A 16,244-nucleotide genomic window follows, 5' to 3' on the forward strand; every position below is an offset into this window, starting at 1 on the left:
CTAATCCTAACATACCCCAAGACCTCTCGGTGCATCATATTTGAATACTTCTAGGTTTAATGTGAATGCAAGTGCTTGAGTTCAACAGAACCCTTTTCTGAGTTCAGACACTCTACAACAGAACTCGAACTTCAACACTTTAGTAGATCCAGGGTCTGGCCAATCACAATGATGGTGCCTGAGAGTGGAGGAAGACTATATGCTTGGATCAGTCTTTGAGGTAGATCAGAGTGTCCCATATGTCGAAAGAGAGGAGAATGGCCACCTTATGTCTTTTTTGATCAACGTCAGTGCTACCCATTCTACTGTAATGACAGTAAAAGTCCTAAACCTAACCCTCTCATGAAAACACGTCTAAGTTGTAGGTGTTGTAAATAAACAGTGAATGCTGTTTCTGTCAAAGTCCCTGTGAAGATAGGTCCCTTTGAGGAGGACCATCTGCTTGTGATCTGTGATTCAAGCCCCATTATTTTTTTGGGCAGATATTTGCCATGCAAAATTAACTGTGTAATTTATGGTATAATGGATGGTGTCTAGCTTCAAACACATGAAAACAATGCTGATTTTAAATGAATTACTCAGAAGCCCTTTGTTGGGTTATTACCTGTGTTGACAAAAGAAGACTTGTCTTGTCTTCAGACTTAAAAGATTCTGTAAAGAAGGAAGTCTAGTATACTCTGGCAAGGACATTGGCCTGATTAAATGTGTTAAAACTGTAAGGATAACGACTAAGCAGAATGGTGAATTTCCTTGAACACCCCAATATAAACTCTCATCAGAGGGGTGGCTAGAATACTCCCTGTGATTGAATCCATGTTAGAGCAAGATATTTTAAAGGAGATCTTAGTGAGTCCTTCTAATTCTTTAATCATGAGGCTAGAGAAACCAAACAAAAAGTGGTGGGTTGCACGGGACCTGTGAAAGATAAATAACATTGTTGTCTTGTGTTGTCCTTTAATACTGTTTCATATCCCCTGTGTTGCTGAGTGGTTCACCTACAGTCACCGTCAAAATTATCACTCACGCCTACAAATGCCTACTCAACAACGGATCCAAACACCTCAACAACAGAATCAACTTCCACATACCCAAAAGAAACCACTGATCTTCCAACCTCGCACTGGCTGACACCCTGCACATCCACAGAGCCAAAGCAGGCAGAAGATCCTTCCCTCACATTGAAGCCAAGACCTGGAACGAGCTACCGGCAGACATCAGACGCTCCCCTCCCTGAACACCTTCAGGAAGACTCTCAAGACCTGGCTTTTTGGCTAAGCAGACCTGCGGACCCCCACAACCCCCCCAGCGCCTTGAGACCCTCACGGGTGAGTAGCGTGCTTACAATTCTCCTGACTGATTGATTGATGGTCATCAATATGTGGCAAACTTTCTTTTCTATCATATTGCACAAAGACAGCCAGTTCCTCTTCACATTTCGGTTCAAAATAAAGGTCTGGCATGGTGCTTACAGTTCCTCAAAGGTGTACAGGGAGCCCCTCAATCTTCAACCAGATTGTGAAAAAGAATTTGGAGACCCAAAAGCTTCCATGTATCTCAGTCCTGATGCAATATATCAACATCTTTTTGGTCAAAAACCCTAGAGGTATGCCGGCAAGATACCATAGCACTATTGAATCACTTAGATTAAAATGTGCATAAGGTGTCCCTAACCAAACAGCAACACTGCCAGAAAGAAGTACAATACAGTGGACATCACATCATGAAAGAAACAAGTAAAGTGTTTCAAGGGACAATATTTGCCATATTGCAATGAACCCTCCCAAAATGCAGATAGAGGTCAGGATGTTCTTGGGAATGGCGGGCTTCTATTGTCATTGGATTCCCTACATTTCTCCAGTGGCCAAACCTCTACAGAGACTTACACATCACCATGAGTCAGATTTGCCTCTATGGGACAACAACGGTGAAAAATTCTTCCTCGAGCTGAGGGAAAGCTTCTGCTACGCCCCAGCTCTAGGAATGCCAGACTATAACACGCCATTTATTTTGTAATATTCTGAGAGGGAAGGGTACTCCCTGCCAGTGTTAACTCAAACTCATGGAAACTTCAAATGCCCCATTGCTTACTTTTCACCCTGTCTTGAAACAGTAGCCTGGTTGCCTAAAGGCAGTGACAGCAGTTGATGTCAGCAAGCATTCAACAATGTGAGGGGATTGTTATGGGCTACCTTATCACAGTTATGGTTCCCTATTCTGTCCAGATCTTACTTACCTGTACTCAAACTCAACATATGACCAACATTCATCTTATAAAGTATGAGAATGTTATCCTTGCTTGGGAGGACATTACTTTGTGGAGGCACTCAGGACCCAATCCTACCACACTGTTGTCTTTACTAGTTGATGAAAATGATGATGGGTTAGATCATGACTGTCTCGATGTGACCGAATTGACCCGATATATTTGGGATTTCCCTCTGTGAGAGCCTGAGAACATGATGTTTGTGGATGGCTCTTGTCTAAGAAACAAACAAGGGATTTTGAAAGCAGCAAATGCTGTTTGTACCATGCGGGTAGTGGAAACCTCTTGTTTGTATAATGTAACCTTTGCACAGGTGGTCGAAATGGTCACTCTTACTAGAGCCTGTTATGTCTCTGACAATTTAGGAGTCACCCTACATACCAATAGCCAGTACAAGTTCATCATGGTCCAGGACTTTGGGCAGTTATGGACCCAGACAGGTGTCATGACCTCGTCTGGATTCCCTATCAGAAATTGACACTATGCTATAGAATTTCTTGATGCATGGCAAATGCTGACCGAAGAAGTCATCATAAAGTGTACAGCACACAAGGGCAGAAAGGTTTTGTTACCACTGGCAACCGTTACGTAGATGAAATGGTCAGATATTGCATTCTCGAGCTTTGCACATTCAATGGAGATTTTTTTAATGGATCGGTGTATGCCACATCTATTAATTTTTTGCTTACTGTTGCTGATACATGGAAAGCGGTAAAGTTATCGCAGGAAGAAGCACCAGAGTGTGAACAGGATAGGTGAATCAAAGCAGCATTTAATAATATCGAGGCTGAGGTTTGGGTTTCTCTTGATGGTCATCCTGTGCTACCTGACTCAATGTTGCCCCATGGCATATTATTTCCATGGTGCTACTCACATAGGCTGTGACACAATGGTTCATATCTGTTGCACATATTGGTTTAACCCAAGGTTCCATGTACTTGCAGCTGAGTTATGTTACAGGTGTGCCATATGCTAACAGGAAAGAGAACTCCAGTCCTCAGAAGTCACATAGGGAGATTGGGTGGTCATTCTAATCACATGCAGCTCAACTGTGTCAAGATGCCTGTAACAATGAGTTCCATTACATGTTGGTGGTAGTTTGTCTCTTTTTCCCGATGGGTGGAGGCATACCCAACTAGGAGAAAGGGCAATCTTAGTGTAGCCAAATTGTTGCTAAGCAAATTGATCCTCTGTTTTGGAATCCTGGTTTCTCTGGACTCAGACCCTGGCACTCACTTAAAAAATGAGGTGATGCAGCTTTACAGGTGGAGGAGAGGTTCCACTGCAGGTACCGACCTAAAGCTTCTGATATAGTGGAGCAGATTAATGGGACACATGAAGTCCTACCTTGCTAAAGTGTGCACATCAAGGTCTCTGAAATGGCATGGAGCTCTTCCATGGATACTGATGAGGCTGAGGAGAATACCGAATCAGAGGACAGGCTTGTCCCCCCATGAAATTCTCTAGGACAAATCTAATTAGACTTCCTGCTGTCCCTGCAAATGCACTTTTAAATACTACAGATGGTATGATTCTTGGCTACTTGCAAAGGCATGGTTGAGGTGGCATGTTCTGTCTCCCACTAGGATGAATTGGTGATTACCCTCCAAAGGCAAGAGTAGTGCCATGGCCTCAGTCCTTGTGATTGGGTGCTGGTGAAAAGCACATGCACAAATCATGCCTGGATCCTCAATGGTATGGCCCCTATCAAGTCATTCAGGTAACCAACAGTGCTGTTAATTGTGGATGCCTTCCAAACTGGATTAATGGATCCCATACTTAGAGAGTTGGACAAGCTGGAGGAGAAGTGGTGAAGGCCACTGCTTAGTCACAGAGGCTAAATTTAGTGCAACCAGAGAGCTCAGAGGGAGAAGAGAAGAGTGCACACAACTGTCTCCAAGTCATATTGAGACAAGACCTGCGGTGAATGACCAATGAGTTGCCACAGTGAACCAAACTGAAGAAGCTATAAGTGCAACATCTGAGCCTGGAGAATGGGAAGGAGTAGTGTGACCAGAGGGGTTTAAGAAATGATAGGTGGCCAAGGAGTGGAGAAAGAGAGAGTTTCTGTGCCTGGAGAACATATTGTGGATGTCACCAGTGAGGAGACAGAGTAACATGAGCAAATTCTCAGTTACAGTGAACCGCCAGTAGGCAGAAGGTCAAGGAGAACTGGAGTACTTAGTCGAAGGTACTCATCTCCTGAGTGGATATACTTTGCTGAAAGTGAAGCTGGCTGAGAATACCTAAGATTAATGACCAACATATTGTATTTGAGAAAACGTCATCATACAAGCTGGCACATTTTGACTTTGACAGAATTTTGATTTTGACTTAACTAAAGCCAACTGACAATTTTGGGTGAATTAACTTTTACATTAATCTTTGTGATTCCTTTTAGGGCCCAGGTTCCAGTATAAGAGTAGGGGTGTCATTTTAGAAGAAGGTGACATAGGGTATGGATTACTTCTGCAGTAACGGACTTTGATTCATTCATCATGAATCGATCACCAGTTTGCAAGCGAATGCAAGTAGAAGCAATGAGCAGAAGTGTTCATTTTATGCTATGTTTGACTTTAGCTTTTTTCTTACTGAGTTAATAGAAACCATGGTGATCCTTTCATCAAATCAACATAGAGCATTAGGGATTGTAGCATCAATGATTTATTTTATTCTTATGATTGCCTTATTAGTAAATCTGAGTTCTCCACTGAGGATCTTCCTATCCAAGTTAAATCTAGGACTAATCTTACTCACACAGAAGAGCAACATAAATTTGATTTGCAGATTTTACATAGAGATAGGTCTGAGGGCAACTTCATACCAGAGCCTAGTTTAAATGGTGTAGAAGAGCAGAATAAGTTTAATTTCTGCATAGGAAATGGCCCACGAGTAATTTGTCAAATAACATTTTCATGAAGCTGTTGCACCGTGATTCACAACTAATAGATGCTAAAGGGTGTTATGTGTGTACTTCTTTGCCAGCTTATTTTTCTGGTGCATGAACTACCACCATATACCACTAACGTATCCCCTTACTTGTAGCTTCATCACTAGTTTGTGTAAGGAACAAGAAAGTTTTGGTTATCAGTTTCTAAATTGTGATAAACCCATAAATGGGATACCTATGTTTAGTGGGCTGAATTTGTATCATTCTGTTAGAGGTATAATGGAAATGGGATACATTTTGGGTGGTTATACACCACTGTCTTATAACAAAGGGAATCTTACTTGTAAGATGAATAGGGATGAAAAGGATTTTATGAAGAATTGGGAGAAAGAAGGGAGCAGATTGCAAAGGATCCAGCGAATAGTAAGGCTACTAGATGAGAAAAGGAAGAACAGAGCTTACAAGATCCAGGAACACATTCTAGATTGAGTCTGGATATAAAAAAGGAAGGAAAGTTATGTTTTATAAAAACAAATCAATGGGTTAATAATAGCGGTGTGTGGAATATTCTGTTCTGCTTGAGGAAATGGTGACATTTTGGTGGAGAGTAGAGTGGAGTTAAAGATAAATTCCGACAGTCGACGCATGGTGTAATTTATTTTCTTACACATGGCCCCAAAATGATAAGTTGGTGAGTGTGAGTGAGATTTGGTGTCACCTAGCATGATTTCTGGTCACTAGGCGGACATACGGCAAGAGTTTTTTAACACAAACTGTCATAGGTGGTTGTTACTGTTCGCTGTGAGAAGGCTGCCTCTCGAATAGAAAACCTACTTGAGGGGCAGCAAGATAAACCTAAATAGCTGCACCCTCAGGCACACCAGGTGGTGCCATTTGTTCTGATTTCTCAGTGTGGAACAAGCTACCAGTGCTAAATCACAGTGGGAGCAGCACAACATGCCTATTTCCACCCATTGGTGGGACTTCACGTAATATTTTTATGTAACTTCGCAGAATTTTGCGGATTCAAATTCCATGAGTTATGCCCACCATTAGTGAAGACTCCACTAGAAATTGGATGGGTAAGTGTGTGCGAGGAACAGAGGTTAAAAATGCATATATAATTACTGGATGAGACCCCCGCGATCCATGGAGTGTATTATATATATATTAAGCAAATTCTTATTTACATTTGCATTCTAATTTGGTGGGTAGTTGTTATACAGGCTTAGTGTTCCAAAAGGATATTATGTAGGCAAATTAGATGACAAGAGTAAAGACACTTATGGGAGATCAGTTTGCAGTTCATCAAAGTTAGGAGGTGATATTTTTGGTGCTTTAATTCCTTCTGTAGTTGCGATTTTGAATGATGTGAAAATTAGAAACTTGTTTACTTTGGTTGAAAGTTTGGCAGCTGGTTCTACCGGCGAATTAGGTGTCATTAATTGAGAATTGATAGCAATAAGAACCTTGGTCTATCAAAATTGATTCGTTTTGGATATTTTGCTTAAAAAAGAGGGCAAAGTTTGCAAGGTGCTACATTTCGAGCAAATATGTGTTAGCAAAGAGTGGGGAGATCAACAAGTATGTGAAGAATATTACTAATCTATCTTAAGACTTGAAGTCGTTGGAAGCAATTGGGAAGGGGTTTTCTGCTGTAGATAAATGGCTTAGTGAACTAGATGGTGGACTTTGTAGGCACTATATTGAAACCTATTTTGATACTCATAGTTTGTGGGATTTCTTAGTTCTTGATGAGAAAGGGATTCAAGTTGATGAAAAGGGAAAATAATGCATAAAAGAAAGGTGGAGAGAAATCAGCTGATGGCAAGAAATGGTAAAGAAAGAGGGAACAAATAGAATTGGAAGAGAGACAGTGCTATATATAAGATGAGTTGAAGGAGTTAGAGGAATCTAGGAGTAAGCTACAATGACAGAGTGGACATAGTGGAGATTCGAGTTTGTGCCACGTCTACATGGTGCAAACACCAGCCTTATATTTCGCGCTACCACTGTAGGTACAAGACACCTGTGAGCTTGAAGGTTCTGTGCATGGTATAATTGATTTTTAATGTTATTGTTTTTGTTGTGCTCTTCTTGACCCTTTGCAGGGTACACATTTAGAAGGAGAATAATTCTATTTACAGAAAGAGCAGAACGTACATCAGTTGTTTGCTTTTTGTTCACTTTTATAGCAAGGAGTTGTTAGCTTCTCCTTCTACTACACAAATTTTCCCTGTGTTCGTTGGAAGGCCATTTTCCCTGTGATTTTTGGAACATTATATTCTCTCCCTTTGTCACGAGTGCACTGCTTTCAGTTGTGGGTGCTGAAACACTGTAGTCACAAATCACCAGTACTGACTGTGTAGTTGGTATTTTCCTATAATAGATTTGTGAGCAAAGATGTTGTTGGAAAGAGCTCAAGGTAAGTGGGTACATGTAGGCCTTCCATTAAATATTCATTAGTCTGGGATATCCTGCTATCTTAAGATCCACAGAGGACTATCTCAGGGAGCAACTCTCCATTAGGAATATATGAAATCCTGACCGTGTTTGATTGCAATTGACATTTTCAAATCAGTGCAAAGTTAGCTAAGGTCGTGAAGATTTTTAATATAGTTTTTTTATGAAAACATTCATACAAATATAGGTGTTTCTGAAATATTGGTGATAAAAGGCACTTTTATGGAAATATAATTCAGTCGAAGGTTGTACATTTTTAATTACTTTGCTCACCTCGGCGCGAGATTACTTCGCTCCGAGGCTACTTTGGAGCAACATTCAGACAGCGCTGCTGCTGCTAGGCGCTGGGAACTCTCTGCTCGATCCAGCTTGGCCGCCATCTTTGGTTGGGGAAGGCTGCTGGTCGAGTTGCTCCTCCCTCCCGCCCTCCCGCCCTCCCAGGTGACTTAAGAGGGTGTTTCCTTGCATTCCACAAATAACGCGTCTTTTTAAAACCTGTGAATATTTTAGCCTGTACATTTTTAATTACTTTGCTCACCTCGGCGCGAGATTACTTCGCTCCGAGGCTACTTTGGAGCAACATTCAGACAGCGCTGCTGCTGCTAGGCGCTGGGAACTCTCTGCTCGATCCAGCTTGGCCGCCATCTTTGGTTGGGGAAGGCTGCTGGTCGAGTTGCTCCTCCCTCCCACCCTCCCGCCCTCCCAGGTGACTTAAGAGGGTGTTTCCTTGCATTCTCGAGCTGCTTATTTCTCCCCTGAGGCGGAAAGCCGGGGGTTCTTGCTGTCACTTGTAACCTGAAATTTATACTCGTTATTGAGCCACAAATAACGCGTCTTTTTAAAACCTGTGAATATTTTAGCATGTACATTTTTAATTACTTTGCTCACCTCGGCGCGAGATTACTTCGCTCCGAGGCTACTTTGGAGCAACATTCAGACAGCGCTGCTGCTGCTAGGCGCTGGGAACTCTCTGCTCGATCCAGCTTGGCCGCCATCTTTGGTTGGGGAAGGCTGCTGGTCGAGTTGCTCCTCCCTCCCGCCCTCCCGCCCTCCCAGGTGACTTAAGAGGGTGTTTTCTTGCATTCTCGAGCTGCTTATTTCTCCCCTGAGGCGGAAAGCCGGGGGTTCTTGCTGTCACTTGTGACCTGAAATTTATACTCGTTATTGAGCCACAAATAACGCGTCTTTTTAAAACCTGTGAATATTTTAGCCTGTACATTTTTAATTACTTTGCTCACCTCGGCGCGAGATTACTTCGCTCCGAGGCTACTTTGGAGCAACATTCAGACAGCGCTGCTGCTGCTAGGCGCTGGGAACTCTCTGCTCGATCCAGCTTGGCCGCCATCTTTGGTTGGGGAAGGCTGCTGGTCGAGTTGCTCCTCCCTCCCGCCCTCCTCCACCTCCACGAACAATGGTTAAAAGCACTGGACCATCCCGTCCGCGCAGCAGGCGGGCGCAGCGGGCGCGCCAAAGGCAAGCCCGTCTGCGCCCGTCCGCGGCGGACCGGGGCACGGGGCCAGAACCCCTGTCCATTCCACCCCGAATGCCATAAACAATATGATACATATTAAGTACACTACCAAGGATCTGCTTGCCATACGCCCCAATGTTAAAGAGAGTTGCCGCCATACTATGTCAGTAGACTCTTCTATGATGTATTGTGCGTCTTGCCATTTTACGATTAAGGAGGGAAAGAATGGTGAGTTAATAGGGAAGATTTTGAAAGTGTCACTACTTAATTGTAGATCCCTCAAAAAACACAGATTAGAGATACATGATCTTGTGTTAGATGGTGATCTCGATGTACTCTTTTTAACAGAGACGTGGCTTGATACAGCCTCGACTCCAGAAACCTTGGAGGCGGTCCCGGTAGGATATAGCTTGCTTAGAATCGATAGAGAAAAACAGATAGGAGGAGGTCTGGCTATAATTCACAAGAGCGACCTATACTGTACCTTAGAGAAGGCTACACTGCCGAACAGTGAGAGTGGGTTTTTTGCGATAAAAACTAGTCCCAAAAGTAATATCAATGGACTTCTAGTATACAGGCCCCCTGGTAAGTCCTCACAATTTGCCACTCAGCTAACAGAACTAATAACACAACATGCGCTCCGACATAAGAAATTTCTTATTCTAGGGGACCTCAATTTTCATTTTGAAGATTTCAAATGTAGGGAGGCACAGGCCGTGGTAGAGGCTTTGAAATCATTATCACTAACACTGCAATCTATATCTCCTTCTCATCAGCTTGGCCATCTTCTTGACCCTGTGTTTGCTAACTGGGAGGATCTTAAAATAAACACTCCGTTGCAAATCACATGGTCCGATCATTTTATCATCCCCTTTGAGGTGGAAAATGTTCTACAGGAATGCAGTGCGACTAATTCGAATGTGCCCAATTCTAGACCCTTGAAACGCAGAGACTGGAAGAACTTTACAGAGGAAAAGTTTAAATCTGCCCTATGTAAAGAACCTCCCCCCTCCAACGACACTCTGCTCAAGGCATGGGAGGGCTATGAAAAATGGATGTCCAGGGCTCTGGACACAGTAGCACCATGGACATTTAAACCCCCTGTCAGAAAGACTCAAACGGCTCCATGGTTCTCTAAAGAACTTAAGGAAGCTAAAACCAAATGTAAAAACACTGAACGAGGCTGGAGGAAAAATTATGATCCAGAGGATAAGCTAAAATATAAAAAGGAATTAAAAATTTATCATAAACTTATAAGAGCAGCTAAAGGTGTGCATTTCAAAGAACGTATTGAATCCGCAAAAAACCCTACTAAGGAACTTTTTTCAATATATAAAGAGCTCACGGTTCCCACCAGACTTGAGGCTCAAGACACATACTCTAATGAGCTATGTGATGAGATTGCGGACTTTTTTGTGAAAAAAGTAGACTTAATACATGCCACTTTCACAGACAGCCCACATGACTATCACGCAATAGTGAGAAATGCTCCCACTACCAAGCTCCAGCTAACAAGCTTCTCAGTCCCTAAGAGATCAGACCTGCTTCCCATTATGAGAGGAATCCATTCTGGATCCCCTCTGGATGTAATCTCCCCTAATCGATGTATGGGAGCTCTTGATGGCATGATCGAGCAGATTGAACAGCTTATCGCTCTCTCTTTTCAGGAGTGCCATGTGCTGGACGCTTGGAAAACCGCACAGGTTATACCCCTGAAAAAGAAAGCGAACATTCATATCTCCCAACTGCAAAACCTCCGTCCTATATCCCTCCTCCCCTTTTGTGGGAAAGTTGTGGAGAAGGTTCTGAACAAGCAACTTGCTGTAAGATATCTTGTATATCGAATAAAGCTTTCAACAACAACTTATGAAATTTATTGAAGAGAACTCTTGCCTCCATTCAACCCAGTCAGGATTCAGAGCAGGATATTCAACTGAATCCGCGGTCCTCTTTTCCATAGAACGCTTGAGACAACTTGTTGATGGAGGGCAGACAGCAGCGTTGGTGTTATTAGACCTTAGTGCAGCATTTGACACCGTGCTGCACTCAACGCTGCTGTCGCGCCTCTCCGACATGGGAATAGAGGGTCCAGCCCTGGAGTAGATAAAATCTTTTTTGGAAAACAGGAGTTTTCAGGTGCATTGCCCTCCTCATAAGTCATCTCCTCGTAAGTTGAGGCATGGGGTTCCACAAGGCTCAAGTTTGAGCCCCACGCTGTTCAATATTTATATGGAGCCCTTGGCACATATTGTGGAATCCTATGGTGTGGATATTGTCACATACGCTGACGATACCCAATTAATAATTCAACTTGCCAACAACCAGCCTGAAGAAGCCATTAACTTTTCCAACTGTATGCGGGCTGTGGCAGGATGGATGAACAGCAACTGCCTTCGCCTAAATGGTGATAAAACCGAGTTGTTGGTGGTCGGTAAGTCCCCCTCCACCTGGTCGCAGGACTGGTGGCCGACGGAACTAGGGCCAATCCCCCGCTCAGCAGAGGTTGTCAGAAATTTGGGAATTATGATCGATGCAGAACTTTCCTTCAAGCAACAGATTAGCAAAATCACTGGAAAATGCTTTGGAATACTGAAAACTCTCCGCAAAGTTCTCGACCTGCTCCCCTTTGGTGCCAGGAAGAAACTTATCCACGCCCTAGTCACGCCACACCTGGATTATGGCAATGCCCTTCTCCTAGGCCTGAGTAAAAAAGGCATTCAACAACTACAGTGTGTCCAAAATGCCGCTGCCCGCCTGGTACTTAACCTTCCACGCAGGGCATCCGGTACGACGGCATTGCGTAAACTTCATTGGCTTCCTATTGTGGAGCGCATCAAATTTAAGGCACTATGTATGGCTCATCGTATTGCCCAGGGAAAAGGCCCAAACTATCTGCAAAGACTCCTCACCATCCATCGCCCCACTCGAAATCTTAGATCCGCCGGAGTGATGCTATTCCAACTTCCCCGTGTTCACAAGACCAGAATGGGAGGTAGTTCCTTCCGTTTCTTGGCTAGCAAACACTGGAATAGCCTCCCCTTGAACCTTCGGATGGAACCCTCCGAAACAAGATTCAGACAAAATTTAAAAACTTATCTCTTTCCCAAGTAAATAGTATCCTGATACATTCTAGGATTTCAGTGTGACTTGGTTTCAGCTTCATCTGGGAGTAGTAGCATTTCAGCGCGGGGACACACCGTCACAGGTGTAACCAGGCGCTTTAAAAATGGTCTTATTATTATTATTATTATTAATATTGATTTGCACAATTTTTCGCCCATGCACATTTTTGTAAAGATTATAAATGATATAATGTTCATAAAGTGCTTTAAAACCTAGTCTTCGAATCAAAGCTTCCAGACAGTGCAAACAAGGACACATTAACTGTAGTGCAATCTTACCAACTCAGTCAACCATCAGGGCCAAACTGGGAACCCAAAGCAGCCCTGACAATTTTATCAGACCCGTACCCCCAGGGTGGGATTATTAGCGGTGGAGCAAGTGTGAAGCAATGCTGATTTTGTAACTGGGGGCCGATATTGCAGCACTGCTTCAAAACAGGCCCCCATTAGCAAAACCTGTCACCACTACTGCAAAACGGGCACCCTCCTGTGGAAACACCTGATGCCCACTATGGCCCGTCCAGCCCTGTCCTCCACTGTCCATTAAATCCCCTGTTCCTACCATTGGCATCTCTAGTCAGTCTTTCCACATAGTTGCCAGCTTGTGACAAGTTACTCTTTTGACTATGAAGTTGGCACTAGCTCACTGCAACTGTTCTGAGAGCAGCCAAGCTATTTTACTTAACGCCATTTCGCCAAATATATAAAACATTTATTAATAGTATTTTATTGTGTCCACATAAAACAGGGGTCATGGTTGAAGAAGGGGCTTAGAATAAAAGCGTTTACCTACCAGTGTAAAAATAGAAGAACATTAAGGGAAAGGGAAAGTTTAGATTTAGTTTCGCTCTGATACTATGAGAAACACATGTGCAATTAGCACTCAACACCAGCATAGATGGGATAACCAATACCCATGAACAAATTTGAAGAACCTCTAGAGGCACTCCATGGGGCAAGTGCTGCTTTGTAAATTTACCCTACCCTTTTCTTTCCCACATAGTAAGCAAAATGTCCCTTATAGGCTTTAGCTGTTTATTTATAATCAGGCTCCTATCAAATGAATAATCCACTACTTAAAAACTCGCAACCATAGAAGACTATCCCAATGACTACTTTTCATCTCCTGGCCATGCCCTTAAATCTGAAAAACAGTTAAACCCATGCACTGCAAACTAGAGGGCATATTTACAAGAACTTAACACCATCGTAGTTTCAATGTGTTGACGTTACTGCTACTTTTTTTATCACCTTATTTACAGGGTGCCGCTAACTGCAGTTAACAGCAGTTTTCCTGTGAAAAAACTACTGCTAAACCCACTTTGTGATATATATACAATGCAATTCCAGTATATCAATAGCCCCCCAAAACTGCAGCTAACTCAAATTAGAGGCAGTTTTTTAAGACCAGAAAATAGCTGGTCTTAAAATTGGTGAAAACTCTTGGGCCCACATGTAAGATGTTTGGGTGCTGTATAGTGTTGCAAGGGATATTGCTGTGCTGCCCTGCACCAAATCAAAAGGTCAGGAATGCGCCCTATCAATAAGATGCAATCAAACAGCGATTGGACACTTTTCAGTGCGCCCTCCTTGCGACACCATGACAGCGTCATATTTTCCATACAGTGCTCCATGTCGCAATCAATGACAGATACGTCGGGAATCCTGAGATATCTGTTGGAGCTAAAGTCACACATTGTTGTAGTTGTGTCGCAAGCATGATGCAACTCCAGCAAATTGCACTGTGTCACCCATAAGCCTGACATCAGGCAGGTGAAAGGTTTTGACGCAGTGGTGTCCTAGAATTGTTGCAGTGAAATCTGACAGATTTCACTACGAGGCTTTGTTGCGTGGGAATGCCCTCCCTACATACTTCATACCTGATGCCGGTATAATGAGGCACAGGGCTTCACAAGGTCACACATACGCCTAGATGTGTCACTTTGTAATTATGGCGCAACGTGGAGCAAAATTCACATTGCAGGTACGTCAAGTAAATGACACAATAGTGGCTTTAAACTGTCTGAAGGGGCTCATGAATAAGCCCCCATGTATTTTTCCCCTATGTTGACACACAATGGCTGCCATGTGCCAACGCAGCGGTACATAAGGGGGTGGTGATGCATATGGCCATGCCTGAACTGGGGTGGCAGAGTGGGCTAAAGAACGGTGATGGATTAAACCCAGATCTGTTGACTGGGTGTGAGTGTTTGATTGGTTCAGATGCTTCGTCCATCACCACCCCCTTTTGTACTGCTATGTGCCATCGCAGGCACCCTTGCACCACGGTACAAGGGTGACTGTGTTGCGAAGTTGATTGATGTTGTGCAGGAAGAGACACCTACCGCACATAACTAGGGAATTTCCTCTTTCTCTATGTGCTGCAGAATGCTGCACACATTGAAAAAGTAAAAAAAAGGATAAATAAAAACATTCATTCTTGTAGCGTCTACCAAACACCACCTTTAGAGTGGTGTCAGATTCTGCCCCATTCCGAAGGTTTAAAGTTTGTCGTAAACCTAGACATGCTTCAGATACCATTGGTTTGGCATGGAAATGCCCACAGCATGACCCATTGAATGCCCCTTTCACACTGATTAATGCGTGGATGGAACACATATTTCCAAGTTCGTGAAAGGCCACTTAAAGTGACTTTACTTTGCCTTGTAAACATGCTGTGGCACATTGCGCCACCGGAACGTCAAACAAGGGACGTCACAGCAGTGCAAGAGTGCCGCTACCACCTCCTAAATGAGGCCCTTGGGTAAAAGAATATTTCCCACAATTCATTGTTGGCAAGGTCAACAACAACATGGACCTCCTGCCATTGCAGCTAGGAGCACCAAGGAGACCACCACCACCCCTGACATGCATCGCTCACCTGAACAATTGCTCTATTCTCTTTGGGTGACAACGGGACCTGATCCCCTCTATGTGCTGACCTTAGTAAACTGGAACTCCAGCAACAGGAAGCTGGAGACCAGGGACCGCAGAAAGTCAGAGACTCCCCTGAGCTGTCTGTAATCACGGAAGGAGGAGAGACACACAACAAGTCAACATCAAATGTGGTTATCTGCCATCTGAGGAGTCACATCCGGTGCCTGCATGGACTCTGCACTGGATGATCTCATCGCAGTGGAGCCCAAGTTGCTGGGGGAGTATTCAGGGGTAGTGTCAGGATCCTGTCTCTGAGTGTGATTGTGCATCATTTTCGCCGCATGCTGCACCTTCCGCCTCTCTTATATAACCTGCTTCAGATTGGGGGTAGCTTGTAGTTGTGGCGGGGGGTGCCTGCTCCTCCTACACCTACCACTACATCTGGCTCTGTGAATTACAGCTTGTTGCACAGGCCCTTCACTCCATGTCCGCAGCAGTAGATTGCAGCCTGGTCTTGACCTCTTCAGTGGAGTAAAAGATTTGCGTGTCTCCATCTGAAGTCACTCGCAGCCTTGATGGGAAGAGGAGGTAGCATTGGATGTTCAACTCTCTGAGGTGTTGCTTAACCTCTAGAGATGAGCCCCTCTGCCTCTGCACCCCCTTGTCATAGTCAGCAAAGGAAACATCTGTGGTGCCATCCACTTTCACCTCCCACAGCTTCCGTACCTCTCTCAGGACAGCATCATGAACCCTGTATGAGGCATGAGAGAAAGGGTTTAGGATCTGTCCCCATCAGTGGATAGCTCGCTGGCACTCTATGGGCTCAGTCCACAACAGTGAATGGGGAGAGTGCACCTCCTGGCAGTAGAACACGCAACCATGTCTCAGTATATGCTACTGTATAGCCTCTTCTGCTCCATCAGCAGACCCAGCACCCTCACATTATTATGCTGGGAGTGGGCTCTACGCATCCTCCGCTGCTCTTTCTAGTTACTTCAAACATCATTAGCTGCTGTAACTCTAATGCTGCAGTCAGGGTAATCCGGGGGACTTTAGCCAGTTCTTGCTCAATGTTGTGTACCTTGTAAGTCATCTTGCGATAATCTGCAGAGTCCAGACTGTCCACTGTCACCTGCTCTGGTGGCCAGTGATCCCCAG

This window comes from Lissotriton helveticus, chromosome 7 (assembly GCF_964261635.1).
Source record: "Lissotriton helveticus chromosome 7, aLisHel1.1, whole genome shotgun sequence".
Taxonomy (NCBI): Eukaryota; Metazoa; Chordata; class Amphibia; order Caudata; family Salamandridae; genus Lissotriton; species Lissotriton helveticus.